Source organism: Psammomys obesus, unplaced genomic scaffold (assembly GCF_907164565.1).
Source record: "Psammomys obesus unplaced genomic scaffold, mPsaObe1.curated_primary_1811, whole genome shotgun sequence".
Classification (NCBI taxonomy): Eukaryota; Metazoa; Chordata; class Mammalia; order Rodentia; family Muridae; genus Psammomys; species Psammomys obesus.
This window is the reverse complement of record NW_026596088.1, coordinates 13,728,406-13,754,948: the sequence shown is the minus strand read 5'-3', so window position 1 is coordinate 13,754,948 and position 26,543 is coordinate 13,728,406. Positions and strand designations below refer to the sequence as shown.

Sequence of the window (26,543 nt, the reverse complement as noted above, 5' to 3'; positions counted from 1 at the left end):
TCATACATCGACTGGGGCTGCTTAGATGTACATATCCTTGGCCCTTTATTTTAAACTTTAATCTCACTCCAGGATACTGAAGATAGACTTGGGGGGGGGGGTCCACTGGATCTTTTATCCCTCTTTCTAATGTGGCCATGTTGAACACATCTCTTTATTCTGCTCTCCATTATTAACTGACTTGAGGATGAGTGAGTGGCCCAACCTGGCTTGGAGTACCCAATCAAGTTTCAATAACAATAGTGCCTATGTTCTGGTAAATACCCCCCCCCCCAACACACTCATGCAAGCAAGCATAATTTAAATCAGTTGGTTAAAAAAAAAAAGACATCGAAGTAGCAGGAGGCTAGCTGGGAAAGAAAGGGTTTCGACAGGAAAGGGGGATGAGCAATGGGGGTGTGTACTTAAGAATGCCTCAGACAGACAGAAAATGATCACATAAAAGTGTTCGGTTTAGAAAAAGGAGAAGTCTCCCGTACCCGCAGCCATTTGTAGCTTTTAAGTATTAGTTTTAAATTAAATTATGTGTATGTCTGCATGTAGGTATGTGTGTGTGAGTGCAGGTGCCCATGGTACCAGAGGCTGGCATTACTGGCAGGTGGTTGCGAACTGTAGGGTACTGGGAACCGAATTCGGCTTTTCTGGAAGAGCAGTGTGTGTTTTTAAACCCTTCTCTCTAGCCCGGGTTTGTAGTTTTGAATGGTGTTGATTATGAAGTGATTACCAGGATCTTGCTTTTTTCAGAAACTGTTATACTGTACATGAAGCGCACAACTTCACAATTCTTCACTTCAAACACCTGGGTAACCACCATCAGATGAAGAAAAATCAGATTCCTAGCTCACACATTGTAATAAGCATGCTTTCAGATATGTAAAAATGGCTTAGTCAGGATCCCCACTGATAACCACAACTCAGTGACATCAGCAGACACAGCCTTAGAACCCCATGATGCCCACTGGACAGGGTATAAGCGGAGACTAAGAGCAATGGTCTGCTCTGCACATCTGGAGAGATGTCACCGTGATCTGCTCTGTGGCTGGAGAGTCTCTTTCAGGATCCTGACCTTCGAATCAGGTATTTCCATTAGCAACTGGACCTGACCTTCAGCTAAGAGGCCGCGCAGGTGAGCAGCTTTGGGGTAGATAAGCTTAGGGCCGTAGTTAGGAATTCAGAGTGTGAATATTGTGCGATGATCCTCAGCATAATAAAACGTAACCTGTTACAACAACGGCATGTTCTCTACCTTCTTGCTGGCGACACTCACCAAGTTCCCTGGCACCCCGGCCCTTGGGCACACGCCCCACCCTCCAGGGCTGAAACTTCCCTCCCTGTCCCCGCATCTTGCTCAGGGTCGTCTCGGAGGAGGAAGGGCCGGGCGGACAGTCTGGTGTGGTGGGTGAGCCTCCCCGTGGTCCCTGCAGGAGGCTGTCCCAGCGACGGTTCCGCATTCTGAGAAACCACGCTGGCTAGCAGTTCTCCGGGAGGATCCCCACACCCGGCTGCGGCCGAGGGTAGCCGGCCCCATCTGGGGCGCGCTAGGGTCCACGTCGGCAGTACCCAAGTACGCCGCAATGGCTGCCGGGCGGGCTCTCGCGCTCCACTTGCCCCGCACCTTTCGCGTGGGCCGGGCTCCCGCTACAGGGCAGTAGGGCGTGGCCCGGGGCGCGACCCTTGGGGAGCGGGCGGCCGGGGGGCGGCGCTGCGGAGCCGGGCCGTGCGGCGAGCACCCATTGGCTGCGCTTTCTCCCACCACACCGCCCAGTCGCCCACCTCCCGGCCTCTGACGGCTCCCCCATTGGCCATTCTTCCCGGCTCTGGAGAGGGGGGACCGCTTTGGAGGTGGGAGGCTGAAGAACACTGGAGGGTGAGCGGTTCTCCCGGGAAGGGTGTGCGCGAGAGCCAATCAGGAACAGCCGTGGAAAAGAGGCGCCGCGCCAGCCAATCAGGACCCGAGGCGCGGTCGGGACCCGTGACGCCGGGGCGGCCCCAGCCAATGGGAGCACCGCTTGTCTGTCCGCTCTTCAGCAGCCGGTCGGGGGCGGTGAAAAGCGAGTGAGGAGAGCGCGACGGCGGCGTAGCCATCGCTGAGGGGAGAGCGAGGCCCGAGCTTCCGCGTCGAGGTGAGAGGCACGGGCTCCGTCGCAGGCTCGGCCGCGGCCCCTCCGCGCCCGGCCGCCGTTTTGCTGGAGCCCCCGGCCGGGCTGCGCTGAGGTGGGGCCTGCGAGTCGCCCCGCCCCCGCCCCGCCGCGGCCGCCGGAGGCGGGGGTGCAGCCTCTGCCGGGACCGTCCCTGCGCGGCGTGGCCGGGCCGCCGCCCTCCCGACGGCCGGGGCCTCGGCGGGGGAGCGGAGAGGGCCCCTGGCCTGCAGCCCCCGGGGGGCAGGGGCGCCGCCTGCGGGGCCCTGGGGGGAGGCCGCGCAGACGCGGCCACGGTGGGGCCCGGAGCTAACGGAGGAGGGTGGCGGCCTGGAGTCGAGAGATTCCGGGTCTGTGGAGGGAGAAAGTGATGGGAAAGGGGTGATGCTCTGGAGAGGGCGTCCAGTGGGAGGCCCCTGGTCTGGACTGGGATTGGCCCCTGGGAAGTAGGCACCGATGGGGTTGCAGAGAAATCGGCTGAGAGATGGAGAACTGGCTTGGGGTTTGAAGGTTAAGGTCTCTGGACCAATGGGGACAGGGCGTGTGGAGTGTAAGAAGGTACGCACAGAAACCGGAAGGTGGCCGAGGAGTGAGAGATTTTAGATTAGGGGTGGATGGAGGCTGTTTGACTAGAAGGCGTTATTCGGCTTCTTGGAAAGTGCACAAGGAGCAGTCAAGGTGGATTAATGTGTGCTTGCTCAAGGGTGGAGATCTTTTGTGAACAGTGGAGTGAGGACAGAGTTGAGAACAGAGTTGCTATCGAGGTTGATCGTTAGTCTTTATCCTGGCCCCTGGACGAGCTTTCTGATTGTTTGCCACGGCTCACACAAACTTACCTTCCCAGAAGTAATGGAGATTAAGTATAATTTGTTTTTGATGGGGACATTGCTCAATTCTTTACAGTAAAGGCAAGTGCTAAGGGCAACGTTTGAAGATCAGTTATCCTCTTGGGTGTAACATGGCATTAAAATGGTGCAAGGTGTCTCACAGAAACAAAAGTGAGGGGTAATGTGTAAGCATAGTTGTGCAGACCTGCACAAGCAGTCTTTTTAATGTAGTGGAATTTGTGTTATGCTTCTTGGGCAGTTGATTTCAATTTGAGAGGAGTTTTGTAGTTAAACAAAACTCCTGTTCACTTAAGGAAGACAGTGTATGTGTGTTGCTGTTACTGCCTTTCTTTTTGAAACTTCTGTTTGTAGGGTACAGGCAGAATTAGGGGGCAGAAGAGGGGAGCACATTTCCAGTGGATTTGGATGGAAGGGATAATTTATGCTTGACGCTAGAACAAAAGATATGTGAAGAGTTAGCGGGTCAAGGGCAAAATTCAAGAGAGCAGTTGTTACAGATGTTTCCTTGTTCACCAGATCAGCATGGAATTTTAGTTTTTTGGTATTTGTGGGCAACACACTCACTATAATCACATTTTGCCCTTAGTATAACCTAGTGTCCAAGTGCTGCCTTACCTCCAAGAGAAGCGGTTCAAGTGAAGCTAAGCAGGACAAGTTTTTTAGAAAAGGTGAATTTTGGATCATTTGCACAAGGAATTGGTGCGTGGGTTATTAGTAGACACGAGTGATTACAGTGGTTTGGATGAAAGTATAAGCACCGCCCCCCAAAAAACCCCTCCCCAAATTTAAATAGTTTCTAAGGTGAATTTCAGATCTGTCTGAATGAATTAGATATGTGGTCATCAGCTAAGCCTCTTTTTGCAGCTTGGTTGGCAAATAGTGGTTACCTGTGATGGCTTGGAAGGAAACAGAACATATCACTGGATGGGGCAGTAACATATAGTACCCCCAATTTTTTTTTTTTTTTTTTTGGTAGTTAGAAATAGCAAAATTTATTGGTTGCTGCTTTGTGCCAGAAACTGTTTTGAGCTTTCCAAGTATTACCTTTTGGTTGTGTTTTATAGGCAAGGGAGCCATTCAGACAGATTTGACTTGCCTAAGGTCACACCTTCTATTACATGGCAAGTCAGGACTGGCAGAATCGGACGGTAAACATTAATTGAGCATTTGCTTGATGCCAGACACTGGTAAATGCTGGTGATTCATGATTTACCCGAAAATCCAAAGGTCAGACCTGAGCCTGCTATAGAAGAGACGTGTTATAAAAGAAGTAAAGAAGGAAAAAAAATTGCTTGGAAAGATTTTGTAGATACTGAAGAGTTTACTGTTTAGAGAAATCTAGAGCTGACTTGTTAGAGAGAAAGACCTAGAGACTCAGAAGAACAATGGTTAAAAAGAAACCACTGGGTTAAATAAAGAAAAAAAGAAATCTGAATGTAATCTCAAGATCACTGAAGTGAATTACGATGTGGCCCAGCAGTCATGCTTAGTGGCAGGTACTCAATAACTGTTTGGTGTGGTCACAGTTATGGTCACATTCAGGGGAAAAATCATAGCAGAGTCCTTTGTAGTGTTTTAATCTTTGATTAAGAAGATCTGAGTGTTTTAAAATGCTTGTACTTAAATTTTTTTCCATATAAAAAAAAAGGGGAATGGTTATTTTTACCATTAGGTGATAACACCCATTCAACAGAAATGAGGCAGTAGGGAATATGTAAGTCTGAGCCTGGGGTGAGAGCAGAGATGGTCTGTCTGACTTAACATCTGCACCTTGTGAGCTATTTTGGAAGGCGTGTTCTTATATTGGAAATGACTGAGTTGTGAATTGAAATGGTCCATCCTAAAAGTTGGCATTTGCTCAGTCTCAAGGATTAGGCTATTAAAGCACCTTGAGTCATAGCGGTAGATAGGTTCAGGTTCTCTTTCCTGAACATTTATTTTCTTAGTGTTTAAGAAAAGAACATAAGGTTAAAAGAAAACCATGAACTACTCTTAGAATTAGGTCATTTTAACTATTCCTTTTGGCCTAAAATTCTTCCTTCTTCCCACACATCATTTCTGTAGCTCCTCCCTTTACTGAGTTTGTTATAGATTGAAGAGTTTTAGTTCAGTAAACAGTAAAGTGTGGCATTTATGTTTAACCGACCAACTTAAACAGTTACAAGTTGACCATTAATGTGTTTACTGTGGAAGCGTGAAGACCTTAGTTGGGATTTCCAGCACCCACTGGGCATCACACTGGGCAATCTCAGCACTAGGGAGGTGGAGACCAGAGGATTGCTGGGGCTTTCTCCTTGCTAGTCTAGTCCAGTCAGACTTGTCTCAAAAATAAAGTGGAGAAGCAATTGGGGACAATATCTGATGGCAACCTCTGGTTTCCACATGTAGAAGCACACACTTGTATCACACACATGCACACATGCCACATACACTTCACTCTTGCATTCCCAATTCAAAGGGAAACATCAATAAAATAGCTTTGTTTATCAAGTAATTAGTCTCAAATAAACAGGAGGATTTGCCGAAGGGTCAGTGCAGATTGAGTCTAATCTCATAAATAAGGAGGGAGAAATATTATAAATCAATCTAGTTTTAACCTTCTTTTGGCCTGTAGAGATTGTAGAATAAGTATAATGTGATTTCTGTTTCACCTAGACACTGTATTATGTTTCTTCAATAAATGCTCACAGTTATATTTTGTTTTCTTATGTGTGTGCTGCATTTTCCAAATGAGGCTTGGAGAACTTAGATTAGAGAGCTAAGTGACAGAACTAGGACTTAGGCCTAACTTTGGCAGGGCATAGTGTCATGTGCTTGTAATCCCAACACTGGAGAAACAGAGGCAGGAGGATTTTGAGTTTGAAGTCAGCCTGAGTTATATGGCAAGATCCTCTTTGAGAGAAAAATAAACCCCAAAACCCATGCTTTGTTTCTAAAACTCATCCAAATAAGGACTTATTAATATTAACATTTGTAATTGAAAAAGTGTCACATAGCCTTCAGTATTTAATAGCTATTTGATACCTTAAAAGATAGGTCTTGGCCCCTTCCCCACTTCCTTTGAAACATGAGTTAACTGTGTTGTCCTGGCTGGCTTGGAATTCTCTAGGTAAGTCAGGCTGGTCTTGAACTCACAGTGACAGTCTGCTTCCTGAGGACTGAAACTAAAGGTGTATGCCACCATGCTAAGCTCCTGCTGCAGGTGTTTGTGCCCTGTGATCCTGCTTCTAAATACGTAGTAGTGAGTTTGTTTCACACAGAGTCTGTTATGTACATTTCCCTGTTTTAGAGAAGTGTGTTTCTACTTTTCAGTATTTTTGAAAAGATGTATTTGATAGAATATCTTTAAAATATAAGCAATGGATACTTAAAGTTAAATTGAGGAAGTATGAGAAATGCATGTAGTTTTTATGTTTAATGGCTTTAGAATTTATTGTGTCATTTTCTTTTTATCCTCTCCTTTTTATTATTTATTTTCCTTTAAATTATTGCTCATTCCTTTTAGTTAATATGACACAGAAAAATGTGTTATAATGCAGAAAACTCACATTGAACCGTTGAATCAATAGGTTTGAGTTTTAATTTTGGCCTTTTTAGCAATTTCATGTTTCACTGTAGACAAGTCACTTCCCCCTCTGGGCATTAGTTTCTTCATCTGTCATGGTGGCAGGGAGGAGAACTTTATTTATTTATTTATTTAAAAAATTCATTTTTTTAAAAATGAATTACAGTTTATTCACTTTGTATCCCAGCTGTAGCCCCTCCCTTATCCCCTCCCATCCCATTCTCCCTTCCTCATCTTCTCCCATGCTCTTCTCCCAGTCCACTGATAGGGGAGGTCCTCCTCCCCTTCCTTCTGACCCTAGTCTATCAGATCTCATCAGGACTGGCTGCATTGCCTTCCTCTGTGGTCTGGTAAGGCTGCTCCCCCATCAGGGGGAGGTGATCAAAGAGCCAGCCACTGAGTTCATGTCAGAGAGACAGTCCCTGTTCCCATTACTAGGGAACCCACTTGGGCACTCAGCTGCCATGGGCTACATCTGTGCAGGGGGTTCTAGGTGCATGGTCCTGAGTTTGGAGAATCAGTCTCAGAAAAGACTCCTGTGCCCAGATATTTTGGTTCTGTGGCTCTCCTTGTGGAGCTCCTGTCCCCTCCAGGTCTTTCTATCTTCCCCCTTCTTTCATAAGATTCCGTGTACTCTGCCCAAAGATTGGCTATGAGTCTCAGTGTCTGCTTTGATACCCTGCTGCTGGGTACAGTCTTTCAAAGGCCCTCTGTGGTAGGTTTCTGTCCTGTTCCCTGTTTTCTCCCTCTTCTGATGTCTGTCCCATTTGCCTTTCTGAGTGAGAATTGATCATCTTACCCAGGGTCCTCCTTGCTTGGCTTCTTTAGGTGTACAGGTTTTAATATGTTTATCCTATATTATATGTCTAATATCCAGTTATAAATGAGTATATACCATGTGTGTCTTTCTGCTTCTGGGATACCTCACTCACGATGATCTTTTCTAGTTCCCATCATTTGCCTGCAAATTTCATGATTTCCTTGTTTTTAATTGCTGAGTAGTGGGAGGAGAACTTTACTTTCATTGCTTTTAACTTGTTTTCCCTTTTTATATCCTGTTCTTTCCTCCTGTCATTTTTGTCATGGATTCCCAAGGATATGGTTGTGTTCTTAATTATTATAAAGAATGAACTCCTTTTGGTATCTTATGTTTATTGAGATAGGCTGTCTTAGGTAGAAGATATTCATTAAATTGTTAGTAAAGTAATGGATGCATGTTCTCTCTTATCTGAGCTAATAACATATTGGTAAAATATATATAATTTTTAAAGAGCTGCAGAGACTCTAGCATCATATCATAGTGGCAGAAAAAGTACTTAGCATATACAAGGTCCCCAGGATCACAAATAAAAGCAACAATACAATTGTTGAAGTTAGTCAGATCCCAGGACTTGGGAGGCCGAGGCAGGTGAAACTCTTTGAGTTTGAGGTCAGCCTAGTCTACATAGTGGGTTCCAGGACAGCCCGGGCTATATATTAAGACTCTGGGAGTGGTGCCTGCGTGCGTGCGTGCGTGCATGCAGTTTTGTTGAAAGGTACCTTTGCCTAAATAACTAAATGTGTTTAACAAAACTAAATCTGCTGGTTTTAACAAATGTACAAAGGAGAAAACTTGTGGACCTGTCTTTAAGAATCCTTCTGTTGCTTACCCATTTTTAAAAGTTTTTAAGAGTTATGAACTTCTGGTCCATATTGCTTCACAGTTTGTACCTCCCCTTCCACTTTCCTCACAATTTTGAAGTAAATTAGAGAAATAAAAAATATTGCCAGACAGCCTAACAATAGATATGTTAACCTAAGTGGGATGGAAAATTTTTTATATAAATTTATTTTGAAACTTCTTTCTACTGTATTGTGCAAGAGAAAGCAGATGCAGTAAGGTGCCCTGGGGCAGGTATGGTGTTAGGAGGGAGACTGAATATGTGTATTGGAAACTAAGTAGTAATGCTGGATTGTGCACTTGAAACAGGTAGTGAATTGAATTATTCTGAAATGAAGTAGTAGAATTTAGATAGGTTGAGAGAAAAAGAATAGTTAGGTGGTGTGGTAAAAGAACTTAATGTATATAAATGTGTATGGATAATACCTAACTTTGGCTTTACAAGGTAAATTAGGTCTTAATCTATAATTCTTTATCTTCTAGACCAAAATAAGATATTATGGGCATAGTGAAGATCCTGTATCAGTTCTTGGAAAAAGCCATTTGTTGTATTAAAAATCGAGGCACAATGTTTTGTGAATGTATCTTTGTCCCTGGTGGATTATTGGCACATTCCATTAAAAAGTGCCAGTATCTTTATAAATATTGTATGCCCATATGTAATAATCGATGTACTTTGGCTAAAGTGTTTGTGTGTGTGTGCCATCATCAGATTTTAGGTATTGATCACTTGGAATAGTCTCTTTTGTATATATACACATGTGTTAACCATTTGAGAAACTTCAGATTTTGAAATATATAGTTTATTGTATTTCATAGAATTCTTAGAAATGTACACATAGACATTCATGAGATATCTTTGAATTGAGGGAATTCCATGGTATCTTATGAAGTATTTAAAAAATAACCTTTATTTCCTAGAATGCAGAAGTTTTTAAGGTTTACGAGCCTCTCCAATCATCTTCATAAAGATTTGTCTTGTCTCCTTACAAGAAAACACTACATTTAACTTTTGGTATAACTTTAGTGGCTTCTTAAAATGTTCAGAGCCTATGCTGTAGCTATAGCTCTGTGGTCTCCACTATGCCTCTCAGAGCTTAGTAAAAAATCCTTTGAGCTCTGTGGATTCTGGCTTAATATCCCTTGCCCCTTTGTGCAGTGGTAGAGATTGAACCCAGGGCTTTGCTTATACTAGGTATGTATTCTACCCTAGTCTGTAGTTTTAGCTAATACTTCATACTTTAATGTGTAGACAGAAAACTCAACTCTGTTCTATTTTATGTTATGCTTACCTTTAAAAAGTAAGTGATAAAATAGGAATTATAAAGTTATAAAGCTTATCAATTTCAGATGCTTGCTTAAAAAGTAGACCAGTTGGATTCTTAACTAAATTCTTTGCAGGGGAAAGGGGAAGTAAGCTGTAGGCAGGTTTTTGTTGAACTGCTTTTTTTGGGGGTTGGACCTTCCGTAGGCTGTACTGATTTGACTAACCATCCTCCCACCGTAGCCTCCAGAGTGCTGGAATTACAGGTACATACCATCATATTCAGCCACAAGCACTGTAATCATGTAGAAGTAACTACGGAATTTTGAATAGGTGTATAGTATTTTATATACATAATGCAGGGCTGTGTCTGCTTGAATGAACAGAAAGTGGAACATAGAGTGCAGAAATACCTTTTATTTTTCTTGGAGCAGAAGAAAATTCTTTGCCTGACTTTACTCTTAAACAACAAGGTCTGTGGAGGAAAAAAACAAAAAACAAAATCCCAAACCTGTTATTATTATTATTTTTTCATCTGGGTTGAAATAGCTCTACAAGTAATGCTGTTTGTGGCTGATGGGATTGATTGTGAAACTCTGAGGCCCATAATCAGTCATCATCCCCTTAGTTTGAAAAATGTTTACTTTTTGTAGTAAGTTTCTTAGAAACATGTGATTTTTAAAAACCCATGGGTTGCACTTAAAATATAGGTCATAATACTAATAAGCAGAATCCTCAGGAGAGAGGAAGCAGGTGAATTAGCTGATAGTGGAACATTTGATAGACTGAATATGGTAAATAGTAGGTGAATTGCTTTAGAGTGATAACCTTGGTGACCTTTTGGAGTTAATAATTCCCTAAGTATCAAATGTAAGACTAGGAAACAGTTTATTCGAATGAATAGTAGTTAGAATTGCAGACTTAGTGAGCTAGAGGATGGTAAGTGAGTTGAGGCCTCTAAGTGAATTGAAGAAGGAACCAGAGATGTTAATTAACTTGCCCAAGCAAGTTTATGGTGCTCCCAATCATGTAGTAACTGATTACTCGGATTCTTGTTAAATCTTTTATACTTTAAGATTTTTGGCTAGAGCCAGGAAAATGGCTTAACAGGTAAAAATGTTTGTTGTGCAAGATGTGACTTGAGTTTGATCCCTGAAACTCATGTAAAAAGCCAGGTGGGTTGATGCACACCTGTAATGCCAGCACTAACAAAGCAATAGGAGGCATACACTGGCAGATCTTTCAGGAGCAGTACATCCTGTGAGAACCAACTCTAGTTATCCTTGACCTCCACTTGACCTACGGCACATGGGCACCCATGCACACACACACAAACAATTTTTTTTTTAAAATTTGGCTGTCTTTTTATTATGTGTCTCAGTATACAGAGACCAATATATTTTTAACACTAGAGGTTTTAGCTCTATGACTGATAACTTGACAACGAAGTCTGAGTTTTTATATTCTAAATGCTTATTATTATTATTATTATTATTATTATTATTATTATTATTATTATTTTGCTGCATTCTTAGTATTGTTAACTATTACAAGACTTATTTTAGGATAGGCTGCCAGGTACCTGAATTTAGATCTATAGCTGAAAACTCTACCTTGTGACTTTTTCACAACCTGTCCTTTTCTGGTAGCACTTAGCTAAATGATGTCTTAAAAGATACTGATTTTTGAGAAGAGATTATAGGACTTAGTCTTTTAAAAACATCCTTGAAAGTATTCCTTCTCACTCAAAGAGATCAGAAGGCATCCAAGTGCAGATGGTATCGCTACTTACACAGCAGGCCCTGCATGGGAGGCAGAGGCAAGCCAATCTCTGTGAGTTCAAGGCCAGCCTGGTGTACAAAGCAAGTACAGGACAGCCAGGGCTATTCCACAAAGAAACCCTGTCTCGAAAAACCAAACCAACCAACCAAACACTGCAGCCCTGATTCTGAATTCTTTACCACTTTTGCTTGCTGTGGCCAGAGAGAGAAATCCTACCTTCTCTACATTCATGTCCCCTTAATCAGAAAAGACTCATAAGAGCATCTGAAGCGTTTAAGATTTTAAACTTTCTAGTGGAATAATAACCACTATAAAGATACAAGTGTATTTTGGGGAAGATTTTCATTAGGAATATAGGTAGTTCCTAATTGAATTACAAAAATTGAGTCTTGTTAGAAAACCAAAGATGAAATTGTAGAAGGTTAGTAATAACTACAACTAAATTGGTAATGATTTTTAAACAAAGGTTTTTGCTGTTGTTGTTAAAAGACAAGACTAATAATTGTAAACAATGACTAGGTAAAGACAGCAAGATTTAACTGGCAGCAATTGTATGTCTTGAAAATTACTATCATAGATTCTGAGTATTAGATGTGGTAGCATTATTAGTTGAAGTAACCAGACTTAGTATTTGAATACAGGTATAAAGGTACAATTCCTTTATTTTGATAATTTTCTTTTTGCTATTTTTGGTAACAACTAGTTTAACATCTTATTCATATACAGCCTTATGGATCAAAGGACAGTTGTACTTTCTTTCATAAGTGATTTATATTCAGATGTTTGTCCCATTTTTAGCGAAGTATTCCTTAGATGGCTGATCTGGTGATCACAGCTCTTAGACAGCATTGTTTCCCTAAGTGTATCGGGAAATTTGTGAAGGGCCTAACTTGAAGTTCACTTAGTTTCTTTACTTCTGGATGTCTCATAGTCTTTGATATGCTAATATACTTTCACTAATCTGATTGGCTATAGTTTACAGTTTCCCAACCCCATTTCCCAACAAAACTTCCCTGTTTTTAGGTTTAACCTTAAAAAACAGACTCAGAAACCTTTTGAAGATAGTAGTATAAGAGTAGAAAGAAAGAATAGTTAGTGAACCTCTGAGGCAGGGAGTCAAAGCAATTTCCTGCTTTAAGGATTCCATTCAAGTCATTTGATGCAATAACCATATTGGGTCAGAACTGTGCTTGCATTTGTGAATGTGTTTGCAGAATACCAGTTTGGTCACCATGTTTTGAAAGTTTAGTTTTGTGAATAGAGTTTAATAAACTTTAATTATACTGTACGAGATACATGATTATTAATTTGATTCAGTTTTGAGTCATATAATCTACAAGTAGTGTTTAGGGTTAAGTTGTACATTTTTCTTTAACATCAATTTAAGCCCAGTATTTTAAAAAATATTAATTGTGAATATTTTGTGGACAGTATACAATCTTCATGACTTTAAGCAAAAGAGGATATTTTAGTTTCCTTTGCAGACTTGGCAAGGCTTGAAAACTTCATCTTTGAACATGAGATAATTGTATACCTTTGAGTATTAAACACTTTTATTTCTCTAAGATAAAAATTTCTTAATATGGAAACATTTTTATTAAGGTAAGGGATAAGTACAGCCCAGTCATTTGTCTATAAAGTAGTTTATCTAGAATAAAATTACATGTGACTGACTTAATGGGCAAATTTCTTTTTGAAGGTGTCTCTCCTTGCAGTGGAATTGAATACATTTTTCCAAGTGATAAATTCTTCCCACTTCCCCACCCCATTCAGTGACTAAACTCATTGTTAGGGCTGTTTGAATTTTTTTTTTTTTTTTTTTTTTTTTTTTTACCATGCTATGTTGAACAGGAACACAGTTCTTTTTCTATAGGTTTTATGGTAATTACCAGTATAGGCTTTAAGCTTATAAACAGAAACGAAAGAAAATGGATACTAAAAAATTTATAATTTCTTTTAAGTATATAATTTCAGTGCCATAGAATTGATACATCCTCTCTGATATAAGTTGGTTATTCTTGAGACAAGGTCTCAACATCTAAATTTTCAGGATAATAAGATCCTAGAAGCATTTTAGTGCTTATGAAAGTAGTGTGCTTATAGAAGGACATCAGTGTACAAAGTGGTCATGTAATAGCCCAAGAACTAATCTAATGGACCATTGAGATTCCTCACTACCAAGTACCTTAGACATTAGAATACAGATATTGCTAAATCAGTGTCCATGTAGGCAGACAGAGTGGCTATTATGTCTACTTCAATGGATGCTCACAACAGAGTTGGACACTAGCATCTTTTATTGAAAAAAGAAATGTTATCCAAGATGCTAGAGCTGTTCTTTTGTCTGTGGAAAACTGCCTGATAAGCCTTAATTTTTGAGAAGAGGAAAAAGAACTCACTGTTCTTTGCTGTGTGACCGTAGTTTGTACATTTTGAGTTTGCATTTTGGTTGTTTCTTTCTTGTCTGTAGCTTAGTTTCACAGGAATTTATGCTTTCTTAATGAAAAGACTGCATATAGATTGGATTCACAATGTACGTATGTTTGGAAACATGTATTTAATAAATATATACAAATTTCTTGTTAATAAGTTTGTTAGTTTGCCTTTTGTAGTTACCAAAATAGAGTACAAAAGATACTAACTAGATCTTTGTCTTCCAGTGTGCCTTTAGATCTATATATATATATATATGTGTGTGTGTGTGTGTGTGTTTATGTGTATATATGTGTGTGTGTGTGTGTGTGTGTGTGTGTGTGTGTATATATATATGTAAAGGCTCCTTTATAGTCTCACTGAAGTGAATTGTCTTTTTTTGGCTAAAAGGTTATCAACTTCAAATGTGGTAATCTAGTTAAAGTTAATTGAAATAGAAAATGGTGTTATTCAGTAAGTTTGATTACTTTGTGTGTGTGTGTTTGTGTATAAAAATTTGAAAGTATGAGGTCCATGAGAACCACATTTTTAAAGGTTTTGCTAGCTAAAAAAATTGTGGGAAGGGGGACTGGGGAGAAAGATAGCTCAGTAGGTGAAGTGCATGTCACTCAAGACCTATGTTTGGTCTTCAGAACCCACAAACAGCAGGTGTGGTACACTTGTTTTCCCAGCCCTGGAGAGGGGAAGTGAGCTTATCCTTGGCTTATTGGGTATACAGCCTAGCTTACTCTGTGAGCTTCAGGCTAATGTGAGACTGTTAAAACAAAACAAAAAACAAAAACCCTAAATGGGTGGCTCCTTAGTAATGGCACCTGAGGTTGAACTCTGGCCTCCACATATATGGATGCATGTATACACACATACCAATAATTTACTGTACTCACTTGGTAAATAAAAATTACAGGTTCCTATGCTAGTCCTTACCATACCCTGTATTTAATTAAAAAAAAAAAATGGAGTCGTTCATATAAAAGTTTTTATTACCAAGATGAAGCTCTCAGCTGTTATTTGATTTTCCTGGAAATTAGGATTATAGCCATAATGGTGAAACTTCTTATATGGGCTAGTTTCATTTGATATGATAAAGTTCCCTCTTCCTTTATTCAGAAAAAGATAACTTAAAAAAATCTGATATTAACCAATCAGTTATTTTTCTCTTCTAAACTTGTCTCTACACAAGGAAGGTGACTTTAAGGTGACTATAATTGTGATATGTCTTTTGTTTTGTTTCTTCCTTCTTTAGCCTTTTTGTTTATTTGTTTTGGTATATAAAACCAACCTTTTTATAGTACATGGTGTCATAGCATTTAGGATATGGAAGCTCTTGAATGCAAGATCTGCCTGGTTTACTTGATAAGACTGTTTCAATAAAAAGAAGGAAAGAAAGAAAGAACAAACAAAACCAAAACCCTCTTGGAATTCTTATTTGTTTTCTAGAATGAAGTATTGTTTGATTATAGGATAGAAAATGAAGTCAGTTGGGGTTTATTAAACTGCATGTTCCAAGGTAATGTGGCCAATCTCCAGTACTGAAAAACAGATACATACTGTTAAGCTAAATTGTTCTTATTTTGTCCTTTTGACAGATTTGGTGACTGAGGAAGGGACCCAGAGACTCCTTGAACAAGGAAGGCAAGGTACTGTTGGCCCTGTTGAGAGTCCCTCTCTTTCTTATGGAGCCTCCAAGGGTTTCCAAATAAGCTCGTCCTGGCCAAACTCTTCTTTTTGCATTGAGCCTAGGATTGTTTTAATTAGGGGATACCATGCTTAATTTGCTTTTTGAGAACTCCACTTGATTTACAGTGGCAGCAGACACATCCCTGTGAAAGATGAATTAGAAGTCATGCTGTGCTCGTATGTAGACTGTGCATACAGAACAAGTGCCCCTCACCAGCTGACCTAGCTACATTTGCATCCCTCAGCTGTAGTTAAAGGCACAGGGGGTGAGACATTTGCTCTCAGAATTTAAAGACATAATTTATTTTCCCTTTTTTTTCTTGGACATTGAATTGTAAAAAACATCAGCTGAGTTGGGTGAGGGGATACCATAGCCACAGCTACAACTTAGGGCACCATTCTAGCATTCAAAAACCAATAGAATGCTTGCCATCCTGAAGTAGTGTTTATGTCTTGAGTTTGGGCTGTTTTCAAATCACTTGTCAAAAAAAAAAAAAAAAAGTTATACTGTAGTGACTTCTGACTGTCAGAAAAGGTGAGAGAGTTTCTGCCTGGACATTCAGATCCTGGTTGTGAGGGCATGGGTAGCTTTGGAAGCAGTCTAACTAGCCTGAGGTTACTTTGCTGTAAAGGAGCTCAGGTTACCGTGTTGGTTGACAATGACATTTAAGTTCAAGAACCAGGGCTGTTCACTTGCAGTTGCTTTGTGGAACCTCCACTAAATTTCTGACTTAAAGAAATTGTAGGAGAATCAAGTAGTTGTTATAAATTACCTTGTTTAATAATGATACAAATGCAGAATACTATTTTTCTGCATCTGCTGCTATTTACTGAGATTTAGTGACATACGAATGTGTTATCAGTAAGCACATATACCCTGATGATATGTTCCGTATTCCCAACATTTACCTTCTTGTGATCTTTCATCTTCTTGTTTGAAAAGCTATTCCAATTTTAAGCATTTAGAGTGTATTTTTGTGGCTGCAGCTGTCTTTCTGTGTTTTGGCAAGAGTGCATACTCATCATGACATGAAGCTTAGGCATCATCTGTAGGCCTTGGTCCAGAGCCTTAATTGTAGTCACTGTAACATTTGGCCTCCTATTAGTTTCTTAGGGTGATGGTTACTCGTTTTTACTCAGTTGGCTCCTTTTCCAATGGAAATTTATTATCTCACGGTTCTGAAGGCCAGAATTGTGAAGTAAATATGGGCAGAGCCACGTCTAGCTTGATGCTGTGTAACTCCAACCATTGACCTTGTTACGTGGTGTTCTTTCTATGTTAGTAGTAGTGCATTTATTCCTAGACTTGTGTATTTTTGTGGTGCTTTTCTCACTCATGCTTCGTTTTCCTGAAGCTTGTGAAATACTAGTAATGATTATTTAGACAGGTCTTGGCAAACCCATGGTTTGCAGATGGTAGCTTTTTGGCTTTTTAAATTTTATTCCAATATAGTCCTCCCATTTTGTTTATTCTCTATAGCTGCCTAGTACATTTTACATTACTGTAATTATTATATTCATGCATTATTAGTGTGGCTGGGAAATACCTGAAACTGAATAATTTCATAAAGAAGAGTTTATTTAGCTTATAGTTGGAGGCTCAAGGGGCAGCATCTGGTGATATCTTCCATGTTGACAAACTCCCAAGGTTATTATACGACAAGAGATGGGAGTGTATCCTCTGCCCCACCCCCCCAAAGCCATCCATGTTCAGTCAAGGGGGTGTCCACTTGATGACTTCATCACCTCTCAAAGACTGCACCTCTAAATATGATAGTTGGATTAGATTTCTACTGTCAATCAGTGGTGATTAAACTGCAGCAGTTTTTTGTGGAGTGACAATTTCAAACACAAGCAACTTTTGTGCTATAATAGAAGTTGCAAAGTTGTTTCTGCTACAACTGAAAATAACCTTTACTGACCCATGTTTTAGCATATTTTGGATTTCTTCCTCTTAAGGGATATTTGAAACTATTTTTCATTTAGTTTTTAAGTATTTTATTTTTAATTTTGTGTGTCTGTGATGGGTATGTGCACCTAAGTGCTAGTACCTGCAAAGGCCAAAGACATTCAATCCCCTGGAGCTGAATTAGGGGCTTGTGAGCTGTCCAGTGAATGCTGGGAACCCATCTTGGGTTCTCTGCAAGAACAGGATGTTCTCTTCACTTCTAAGCCATCTCTCCAGCTTACATCTTACTTTTTAAGTCATACAACCTAAGGAATGTTAGATAATTTAGCTTAACTATCTGCCTGTCTGTTGTTGATAAGAGATCTTCCAGTTGAGGGATAGAAAAGTGAGATAAGCAACGTTAAAAAATTAGTGACAAATCAGCATTGCACATGCTATGCTAAACATGAGAATTACGCCAGATTGGGAGTTTAAAAATGAATAAAGACAGATTTGGTAGTGCTGGCCAGTTTCTTGGGAATTTGAGGCACAAGGATTGCAAATTTAAGCCTGTCTGGACAACCTAATGAGAATTTATTAAAAAAAAAAGAAGGGTGAAAAGAGGGGTGAGGTTATAGAATCCTTTCCTATTTATGCAGGGTTATTGATGCAAACAGACACACAGAATGAGAGAAATACTTTCTTCTTTGTCCATTTGTTTGTCCAACTGTCTCTACTAGTGGGCTTTGATTAAAGTGTTTGTATAGTAAATGCATACAGGAGCCAGTTTTAATAGAGAAGTAAATCGAACCTAGTTTGAGGTATAGCTCTAGAAGATGGAAATTCATAGAAAGCCGAATTGAGTAGTTATCCGTTTTGAGACTTTCACATTCAGTGCTTAGTTTCTCTAAATCTGTAGAAGGAAAAACTTCTTGCAAAGATCCTTTGTCAGTTACTGTATAGTAAATAACAATGAGAAAGATACATGTAGGTAGAGGCAGTGTAGACTGACTGCAGTACTACATTTAGTAGTGCTTTATGAAGGTGGTAAACATGTTGAAGGAAGTGAGTCAGGAACTAGAAGTAGATCCTGTTCCAACACAAACAACATTATCCTGACTGGGATGGGTTTTGTCTTCAAAGTTCAACCTTTTTTTTTTTTAAGTCAGTAGTTTCATATATAAATAGTCATCTGCCTTTTTAAGGATACATTTTTTTCATCTAAAAAAGAAATGAGGCAAATTTATCAGCAAAGGTTACCAGAAAAAAGATTATACTTTTTCACCACCGCACTTGTGTTTTTTTTAATTTTTATTAATTACAGTTTATTCACTTTGTACCCCACCTGTAACTCCCTCCCTCTTCCCTTCCCAATCTCCCCTCCCTCCCTGTTTTCCACCCATGCCCCTCCCCCGGTCTGCTGATAGGGTAGATCCTCCTCCCCTTCCATCTGATCCTAGTCTATCAGGTCTCATCAAGAGTGGCTGCATTGTCTTCCTCTGTGGCCTGGTAAGGCTGTACCCCCCTGAGGGGGAGGTGATAAAAAAGCAGGCCAATCAGTTCATGTCAGAGACAGTCCCTGTTTCCATTACTAGGGAACCCAGTTGTACACTGAACTGCCATGGGCTACGTCTGTGCAGGGGTTCTAGGTTATCTCTATGAATGGTCCTTGGTTGGAGTATCAGTCTCAGAAAAGACTCTTGTGCCAGATATTTTTCCTTAAAACATTTTCAAAATTTGTTTAAGTACATTTGAAAATCAATTTATAGTTGTTAGAGAACAAAAGATAGTCTAAAGTGGAGACTTGAGAGGGAAAGTTATGATTTCTAATTTTTACAACATTTTCATACTTTTTTTTATGCTTTACAAAGACATTTAAAATATACATAAGCTGGGCATGGTGGCGTATTTTTGTAATCCCAGCATTTGTGGAGGCAGAGGCAGTTAGATCTCTATGAGTTCCAGGCCAGCATGATCTACAAAGCAAGTCCAGGACAGCCAGGGCTACACAGAGAAAGTCTGTCTTGAAAAACCAATTAAAAAAAAAATAAAGTAAAAATACATATACACAAAAAAGTGTATGAAAGGGTAATGAAAAGTTAATCCCCTTCTTCCCCACTCCATAGTTATATATACCTTTCCTCAGAAGCACACAGTATTACCATGTTTTGGCTTTTCTGCCTTAAATAATCTATAAGAACATGTAAAATATTATTAAATATTAAATATTTTAATTTTACTATTTAAAAATATTTTAAATTTTGTTAGTATTTCATGCATGAATACAGTTATATTCATTTTGATCACATTCACCCAAGCTGCTTCTCCTTTTAAAAAATGTTTTTTTAAGATTTATTTATTTTTATGTGCATTGGTGTTTTGCCTTCATTTATGTCTGTGTGAGGGTGCCAGGTCCCTGGAACTGGAGTTACAAACAATTGTAAGCTGCCATGTGGGTGCACAGTAATTGAACCTGGGTCATCTGGGAGATCAGCTGGGCTCTTACTTCCTGAGCCATCTCTCCAGCCCCCCTGTTGTTTCTCCTAACTTTACCCAGATCCACCTCTAACCAACCCCCTTCATAATTCATGCTTTTTTTTTTCCTTAACCCGCAAATTGCAGTTTATGGGTTATATATTAATGGGTGAGTAGCCATCCGCTGGAGTATGATCCATCTACCAGGATCCACACAATTAAAGAAAACTGACTTTCTCTCCCCAAGAAGCCAACAGCTGTCAGTAGCTCCTCAGCTAGGGGTAGAGGTGCCTCCATGCTTTAATATTGAGTGGCTTGGTCTTTGCCACAGCTGTGAGTTCATAAGCATAGCAGTTGTGTCATGACACTGTTTTGATCTGGTCCTACTGGAACTCTGGCTTTTCAAGATTTTCTGAAAAGCCATTTTTCTATAATGGTATCTGAACCTTGTGGGGAAGGGATGTGATGTAGATATCATCTTGGGTTATTTAATCATGAATGCTACTTCATACCAATGTACTTTATGCCAGGCCACTTTATTTTTTGTTTAAATACAGACTATACCACCAGAGGAACTTTCCAGGTTTACCTGCTCCTCCTTGAGTGAACATTAGGTTTTGCACTTATGAAGCAGTGGATGGAGCATTTTCAGGTAGAAGGAAGAACAGGAGGATAATTCTTAGAAATAGAGTTTCAAAGTCAGAGATAATGAGCCTTTACATTTTTATAGACATTGCCAAATTACACTCCCTCATTAAGATTGTTTCATTTTTATACCTTATTTAAAAAAAGAGCCTTATTGGTTATTGCAAACCTGATAAAAATGCATCTTGCTCTATCAGTTAGAGCACTTTGAAACACTGTTTCATGTCACTTTGGGTATATGATGTCAGTGAGTATGTTTGTACAAGAGGAGTGTGAATGAAAGAATATTCAGATACTTTTCATTAAAACAGATCGTTGTAAACTATTAAATAACTTTGATACTCAGGGACACAGGACCTCTTTAAGCTGGTAGTAGACCTGGGTTAGTTCAGAGAGAGGCTCCAGGATCACTTAGCAGCTTTCAGGAGCATAGGTGGATTGAATTAGAATCAGCATTTTAACATTCCATAGGTTGTTTGTGTGTACTCTAATGTTTGGGAAGTACTAGTGGAGGGTTCATCTGTGACTCCCAAGGAGCACGTACGAATGATATATTTAAATAAGGGTAGACATGGAGGGATGTCTAGAACTTGCTTTTAAATTGGACTGGTGAAGATATTTGAGATGTTGGCGTGTGTAGAGGAACTGCAACAGAAGTCTGTGTGGCCTCACCACTTGAATTTAGGAGTTTTGTTTTTTGTTTATGTCTGGAATATTGGGGCTAACTAGAATTTTCAGTAGAGACCATCACTTCAGTGTTCTGGGGAGAGAGTAGTATAAGAACTAGGCACATTGTGCGGGTGTCAGTGTTCAAGAGAGCTTAAGGGACAGTGAGAAATCAGAATGATTCCCAGAAAAGGAACACTTGGTCTAGGCAGAAGGCTTGTGTCATTCCACATTGTCAGAAATGTATTGAATGTGAAGTTTGCAACCCATGTAAGTTTTATCAGCTTATCTTCACCAATATTCTTGCTTTTACTTGAAATTGTGTCTCTTAAGTAATTAAATTATTTGTTAACAGTTTGATGTTAATCACTAGTGTAATACTAAAATTACACATTACACTTCAAATAATATTTAGATTACAGAATGTTGTAAAAAGTTAAGGAATATAGAGGAACTAATCAATGTAGATTAAATGTAGCTGACCGGGATTGAGCTCGTGAACCAATTGATATAAAGGTGAAAGATCTGGATGGTGTCAAAATGAGCAATGTTAATTACAGGAGGATTGTGCTGAGCTGAGTACAAGGACAGTCAGGAGTTTGTTGCTTGGTGATCTTGGCAGAGGCTGGAGGGAAACAGGATTGGCCCTTGAGAAAGTGGTGGTTTACTGTGTCGTGCTGCAGTCTGTAGTTTTGTTTTTGCTTTGCTTCATTTCTGGACAACATTTGCAGGTTTTTTGCATGTGCAGAGAAATTGGTTTTCACTGTCTTGCTCTAGTGTGTCTTGGTAAATTTACTGTACCTAGTTGATCCTGATAAATGATGGTAGTTATTTATTTGTATAAATAAGGTACTAGGTTATTCACCTTTACATTGGTACCTAAATGGAGAAGCTTGGGACAAAGTATAGCCAAGAAGCTGTGGCCGTAGTTTCTTCATAGTCAAAGTTTGCTGTTTTTCAACGGCATTTAAGTCCAACACATTTTAAAAATTTAGTGATCTGCATGGGGTTTCCTTGATTACATGTGAAAATGTTTTTGAGTTTATTACATTTGAACAAGACCTCAGGGCTTCTTTTACCTTGATCTGGTTGCTCCACTGTCTTGGGTTTTGTTACTGTGTTCCAGTGAATGAGTTTATCTGAGTAAGATCTTTAAGTAGGTCATGTTTGGTGGGATAGGAAATAAATATGCTTACTTCTTGACTAAGTATGATGTATTTTTATTAAAACTGATTATGATAGTAATTAAAAACAACTGGTGATTTTTTTAAGTCCAGTTCTAAGTTTGACAATAGATTTCTTTGTATTTTCCTCCCTGTGGTTGGTTACCTTTGAAAATGCCCTCAGGGAGATGTTGGTAATGTGAAATTGCCCAAACCCTTAACAGATTTTTATACAGCTGCATTTTGGTCTGTCAGCTTTGTATGTGGAATGATCTGAAGCTTTAAAGGCGTCTTCATTATAGTAGTAACCTTAGTTCATATCCCTTTCTTCATAGAGTAGTTTCTCATCTATTATATGCACTCAGAAAATGGAAGATGCCCTGAAGTGAAGCACTTGTTTTTTCTTCTGTAGTTGAGTTGTACACCTTAGAACTGAATGGTATCTTTAAATGGCCCACTCCAGCCTGTACATTTACTCTGAGCTTCTCTCTGATGTTTTGTGCTCATTATTTTCATGATACATGTGCCTATCTCACTGAAAGGTATATAGAATTCTTTAATACTCTCTGTAATTGTGGAATTTAATTAAAAGATACTAGTTGAGATTTGATTCTACCCATACATGTGTGCTTAGTGAATTTAGCAAAAACAAAACAAACAAACAAACAAACAAAAACTTATGGAAGGTGCTATCTGAAGTTATTGCCAGTTCAGAACCCCAGTCCATGGAATAGTGCCACCCATATTCAAGGTAGCCAAGGTGGTTCTTCTTTTCCTTGTGTAAAGCTCTTTGGAAATATACTAGTCTTACTAGGAGGAGTGTCTCATTAATGCCTTGTATTTTTTTTTTTAATCTAATTTAGTTGAAAATTGAAATTAACCATCAAAACATTGTATTGAAAGTTTCAATTTGATATTTTTCCCACAGGGCAAGGGGATTTCTGTTTTTTGGTAATAAAAAATATTTTTTTTTAAAGTGGTAAATTTTTGTGCTTTCATACTTACTGGAAAACTCTTAAGAGTTTAAGTTAAAAATGAGAAAGAGGATCTTAATTTCAATCACTTGTATTTCCAAAACTATTAACATGATTACTCTTCCATTAATACTACGATATTTGTTAGGTGAATACAGTTAAAAGTAGCTTATTTTGTATATAAGTTGTTATTCCTAGTCATTTTTTAAGCCTTCATTCTTAAGGTACTTTAGGCTTTGTTTATCCATAAGACCTGCATGTTCTTTTACAAATAAAAACAGGTTCAGATTAGTAGTAGGTTTAACTTAAATGGAAGAATCTGGATTTGAATTCTTAGTTAAGAATATATCTTAATGGAATGGATACAGAAATGTGGCATATTTACACAATGGAATACTACTCAGCAATTAAAAACCGGGAAATCATGAAATTTGTAGGTAGATGGTGGGAACTAGAGAAGATCATCCTGAGTGAGGTATCCCAGAAACAGAAAGACACACAGGGTATATACTTACTTTTAAGTGGATATTAGACATATAATATAGGATAAACATACTAAAATCTGTACACCTAAAGAAGCTAAGCAAGAAGGAGGACCCTGGGTAAGATGCTCAATCCTCATTCAGAAAGGCAAAGGGATGGACTTCGGAAGGGGGAGAAGACAGGGACCAGGACAGGAGCCTACCACAGAGGGCCTCTGAAAGTCTCTATCTAGCAGGGTATTGAAGCTGAGACTCATAGCCAATCTTTGGGCAGAGTGCATGGAATCTTATGAAAGAAGGGGAGATAGAAAGATCTGGAGGGGACAGGAGCTCTTCAAGGAGAGCCACAGAACCAAAAAATCTGGGCACAGGAGTCTTTTCTCCAACCAAGGACCATGCATGGCAATAACCTAGGACCCCTGCACAGATGTAGCCCATGGCAGCTTAGTGTCCAAGTGGGTTCCCTAGTAGGGAGAACAGGGACTGTCTCTGACATGAACTCCGTGGCTGGCTCTTTGATCACCTCCCCCTGATGGCGAGGGAAGCAGCCTTACCAGGCCACAGAGGAAGACAGTGCAGCCAGTCCTGATGGACCTAATAGGCTGGGGTCAGATGGAAGGGGAGGAGGTCCTCCTCTATCAGTGGACTTGGGAAGGGGCATGGGAGAAGAAGAGGGAGGGAGAGTGGGATTGGGAGGGGATGAGGAAAGGGTCTACAGCTGGGATACAAAGTGAATAAATTATAATTAATAAAAAATAAATTAATTAAAATAAAGAATATATCTTAAGTAGCTTGGTGGTTTCTCTTAATGAGATTTTTAAATGAAAATGCTTTTTCTAAACAGCTGTTGGAAAACACTTTTGTCAAGAAAACCTGAGTGAATTCCTTGAAAGCGATGGTAATACTTGATTTGCCGCAGTTTGTTAGACATTTAACTTGTTTTTGCCAAACTTTTGAATCAGAGAACACAGTGTCACTTGGAAAAGCTTCTGGTTGCTATGTGTCTTCACCTTCTCCAGAAGGGAAGGCTAATCCTTTGCTGTTCTTAGGAGTGCAGTGTCTGTCTGCTTGTCCACCAGTGATAGGAGCTTGTTAAACTCATTCACTAATTCTTTATAGGTTTTCTTCTTGGATTGTCTTTTTTTTTTTTTTATCAGGATTGCTGATTTCCAAACATGGTATATCTTTGTTCCTTTTGGTAGTAATTATTTTGTAGATGTAATATTTTTAAACGTTTACCGAATTGCTTTGGTAACTTTATACATGTATAAGGGGTAGTCTGATTATTATAATCCCGTATCTCCTTTCCACTCCTGTTATTACTACACCATAATTCCTTTTAAAGATTTATAGAGTTTAACTATGATTAGGGTTTGGCACTTGGTGGGTTCTTAGTGGGTACACAACTGAAGATAATACTGCCCCTTCTCCTGAATGCAGCAGAGAGGAGTAGAGCCCCTGGACTCCTTCCTGGTCTGTGATTGACTGTTGATAGGTCCTTTCTTGTTTAGAGCTATGTCAGATAGCCATAGCTCTTGTGACACATGATGACTTTATTGGTTGTGCCATGCTCAGAAGACAGCATTTCAGCAATCCTTCTTCCTGTCTTCTAATTCTTACTTTCTTTGTGCTTCTTTTCCTTGAAGTTTCCCGAGTCTTAGAAGGGTGGTATAATGTCTTGTTGAGGGCTGCACACATAACCAACACTTATTTTCAGTATACCAAGCAACCATTGCTCTCTGCATTCACTACTGTACATTACAAAGAGAAGTTTCTCCAAATCTTGGAATAGCATTTGTCTAGGTAGATATTTGGAAAACAGTTTGGTACAATGTTAATTTACCTAAACAACAGTAGTAAATTTCCCCTTTGGTGCCATGGGGTTTTAGATCAGGTTACAGTACCAGGTATGAATTCTCTGTTGTGGAATAGTCCTCAGATACAGTAAGAAAACAGTTGGTTTCTCCTGTAACAGTCATGCACCATTGTATGTGTGAGCACATCTTGCCTGGCAGGTTGGTATGGCAGATTGTAGGGTTCATGTCTGAGAAAGACAGTGGATGCCTTTACTCTTCCTACAGACTGCATAATAATTTCTGGCACAATGAAAGCTTGCTAGCAGGGAGGAAGCTTCCAACTTGGTTCCAGCTTGAATCTCTACATGCTGTAACCAAGGTGTGTGGTTTCTTCAGCAGTAGGGTCTTATTAAAGTAGTTCTGGTGGACAACCAAGAAGAGTGGCAAGAGCCTGTATTGTTGTCGAAGCCTTGACCTAAGTAGCTCATATGGAAGCATCAGGTACTTGGCATTGAGATTTTTATTAAGTTACTTTTGGCTTTTAGGGTCGTTGTTATATACATGTAATATTCTTATGATTTGTAGGACATTTATAAATGGCTTGAAGGGTGTTTGTAAGACTTAAGTGTCTTTTTGATGTTTTCAGGATCTTACTTTGTGATTGGGTTGTGAAGGACGAGGTAAGTTGGCTTTGGTAGCTGCTTTTGATTCTTATTTTGGAGATATCTAGTCCCAAGAATTTTTCCTAAAATGGGATTTCTGGTGGAGAGCTTCCTGGAGTATACTTTTAAGGGCCAGGAACAGACAGGTAGGCTAATGCTTTAAAATCTGTTCTGGAGACAAAATGCTGTACAGATTTTTTTTTTTTTTTTTTTTGTTTCCGTTTTGCAGAGTCTCTGCTTTTTCTGCCTCATTAAGGATGTTTGGTGCACCCTAAAGCTTAGTGTATTTCAGTTTTGTCTCAAGCACTCGTCTGGATGCTTTTCTCAAGCACATACAAATACTAAGTCTGGAGCCAATGTTTATACAGGAAATCAGACTGACAGGAGTGGGTCGTCTGTTCTGTGTGCATGCTCTTTTGATTACC

General features: G+C 39.5%; 1 protein-coding gene across 3 annotated transcripts in view; it reads left to right on the top strand.

Annotated features, from left to right (window-relative positions):
- Positions 1 to 2,056: 2,056 nt before the first annotated feature.
- The window catches only part of Far1 (fatty acyl-CoA reductase 1), a 60,356-nt gene continuing 35,869 nt past the window's right edge, over positions 2,057 to 26,543 (top strand). For 2 of the 3 annotated variants that reach the window (XM_055627562.1, XM_055627561.1), the window contains exons 1-2: positions 2,057 to 2,123; positions 15,277 to 15,327. The gene's annotated coding sequence lies outside the window, so the exon portion shown is untranslated. Of the gene's footprint in view, positions 2,124 to 15,276; positions 15,328 to 26,129; positions 26,137 to 26,543 lie in introns of those variants that run through there. The other variant, XM_055627563.1, reaches the window with a different exon arrangement.